The sequence below is a fragment of the Ornithodoros turicata genome, chromosome 1, assembly GCF_037126465.1.
Source record: "Ornithodoros turicata isolate Travis chromosome 1, ASM3712646v1, whole genome shotgun sequence".
Lineage (NCBI taxonomy): Eukaryota > Metazoa > Arthropoda > Arachnida > Ixodida > Argasidae > Ornithodoros > Ornithodoros turicata.
Window position 1 is genome coordinate 78,450,606 of NC_088201.1, and position 2,857 is coordinate 78,453,462.

The 2,857-nt window shown below is 46.9% G+C and overlaps 1 non-coding gene across 1 annotated transcript; it reads right to left on the minus strand.

The window, feature by feature from the left end:
• Nucleotides 1–1,385: 1,385 nt before the first annotated feature.
• On the minus strand, nt 1,386–1,549 carry LOC135379968 (U1 spliceosomal RNA). The gene has a single exon (XR_010419411.1). It is a non-coding gene; the product is annotated as a U1 spliceosomal RNA (small nuclear RNA).
• Nucleotides 1,550–2,857: the final 1,308 nt, after the last annotated feature.

The following is a 2,857-nucleotide window of genomic DNA, read 5'->3' on the forward strand; positions in this document are numbered from 1 at the left end:
GTCCATCTTTTCAAGAAATTTGGATGTTGTGGTTGCACCTGGTGGCAACTCATTCAGTGAAATCAGGACAAGAACGGCCAGGGACACTGTGGCACTCAGTACTTGTGCTGCCCTGCTGACGTTCATATCGGCAAACGGATACTTCTAAATGTGCTTTTCTGTCAGTTTAGGAGCTAGATGGGGACGTAAGTGGTGTGTGCTTTCATAAAATGGCACGATGTAAGCCCAGTCTACGATGTCGGGTCCAATATGTAGCTGGTGTGCACGCAAGTTGTTCCGAACGACTTTCAAGAGGTGTGGTGTGTCAAAAGAAAAATAAATGCCTTGCCCATTCAGGTGGAAGTACGGCTTTTCCGCAGACACTCCAAGCAGTGCCGCCAATGAAACGTTGTTGGCCCCCTGGTCACACACCACGACCTTGACAAGTATATTAATTTCTTGCAGATTCTGAATAATGCTGCGGAGGAGAGGCTTTATAGTACTGACAGGCGTTGCATTCTGTGACACCATGTGCTCTATTGGCTGAACCCACGCCTTCGATATCCCAGACAGAAGGAACACCAAAGCTGTGTCATCATGGAAGCCAAGCACACCGTCATTCTTGACATCATATTGAAGAAGACGTGCAATTGACATCTCATCCAACATTAAGCAGTATGCTCGTTCCTGCCTGCTCCAGGTTTCTGTGGAATTTTTTATGATCTGCATGATGCCAGGCACGAGGCCAGGTCTTATATTGATGTCAGAGACCAGAGATAGCAGGAACCAACTGTGTACCAACGATGTCGTGTTTTGTTGCAATGGACCTATAACGGCCACTTATTGAATAAATGCAAACGTCTAATCACTAGGTGTACGTATAGCTCTAGGTGAGAAATGGTCTTTATGTGAGCCTCCCTAATTTCTCTATGGTCATCACGATGCGTTTCTGTTTGGAGTTGTCAAAATCTGTGATAACTATGTATTTGGAATTAATATGATTCATTAAATCTGATATGCTTTATTTTTCTGTGTTCTCGTCTGGTATTGTTGACTGGGCGCGGAAAAGGGAATACAAGGCAAGCGAAATGGGCCGGGCCATTGAAAACGTGCGTGGATAATTATGCACTACTTATTATTTATACTAGTGACGTCGTCTCTGACGTCATTTATTTACAATCGTAGTAGTCCGCGCAACGGATGGATGGCGCTGACCGTCTCTATCATGGCATCATTCTGAAGACACAGGGGCCTATGGGAAAAGGAAGGCCACAACGAAAACACTGGATGTTTTAAAAAAGTGATACTAAAAGAGAACGAGAGGCTTCATGAAAGCTTTCTCGAGGTGCGTAACAGGGTACTGCCTGCTACGCACAAGATTATTCAATTCTTTTATCAAATACAAACGGGGGCGAGCGCGTACGCAAGCCCCCACTACCAAAAATTGCATGTCCCAGCTACCCCGATTTGGGGAAGTGGCGGGTTTCAACCAAGGCGCACTGCAATGCCTTAGCCTCCTCCCGGGGAGGCTGCCTCAGTGATCACAGCCTACCCGACACCAGGTAAGTATGCTTTGCTTTTCGTCGCGAGCCACCCCAACAAGAGCGCTACATACAAAGCGAGAGGTGTTTGCTCTAGAAACAGGGGGAAAACACGTAGTTACGATCACTAAAATTTAATAATTCATACACGCTACGATTTACCTTGTCGTAGTTTTTGTGTTTCTTATTTAAATTTGTGAATCAATAATTGTAGCCGCCATTACGACAGCAGCGTATATGTATTTACATACACGGCCTAGGTCGTGCTGACGACTAGAAGATGGTGGGTTTGAATCCTACCACCGGTTGTGCTGTCTCAGGTTTGCCCTGGGTTTTCCGGCAGGCATTCCAGAGGAATTTCAGCACAGTTCCCACTGAAGTCGACCAGGACGCACACTGACCCCGTGTCTTCCAATCCTCCAATGTGGTCCCCTTTCTATCCCTCTGCAATATATAAGACAACAACAACAACAACTATGTGAATGACGACGGAATGAGGTGATTCACCGCAACAATTGCGGTACCGTACCTCAGGGCAAGGTGGTTAACATATGAGTGGGATGACGATGAAAAAGATGAGGCACACACACTCGCACACACACATGACACACGCAAATGAGATATCACACACGCAGATGCGCCGTAATGGATGGGGATAGTAGTTCATCCAGTCAGTCGCCGGAGATGTAGTGCTGTGAAAGTCACATCTCCGCGTTCATGGCTAAAGCCCTGATGTCACAGGAGTTCAAGCAGGCTGGCAGACGTCATGAACAGATAGAATGAGTGCAGGCATTGACGGTGCTGCACAGGGTTAGAACAAGGACCCAAGACAATAAGACAATGGGAGATAGTAGACCCCATTTTCAGATGTTGCCTTCTATGGCTCCACAGATGTTATCCGACCCGATCGAAAAATCCATCAAGACTCCATCAGAAATTCTAATGGTCCATTAGAATATTTTGATGGACCATCAAAGCTGCTTGTCGGCACATTAACAACTCCTAGTGGTCCAACAGGGCTGTTAGCGGTTCGACAAATGCTGTCTCACAGCCCGTCAGGTGGGCCAAATCGCCCCACAAAAAGGCATGATGGTACCACAGGGCCCCTGACGGCACAATAAAGGGCATCTAACTGCCTGTCAGGTGAGCATAGTGGTCCCACAGGAGAACTTAATGGTACGTCAACGAGGCATTGCGATCGAACAGGTGATGTCTGAATGTAGATCAGGGGCCCCTAATGGGACATCAGAGATATGGAATAGCATATAATCGCCAAAGCACTCCATGCAGGACGCCGTAAAGGACAGCAGTGCAAAAGATATGACAGAACCTACGTC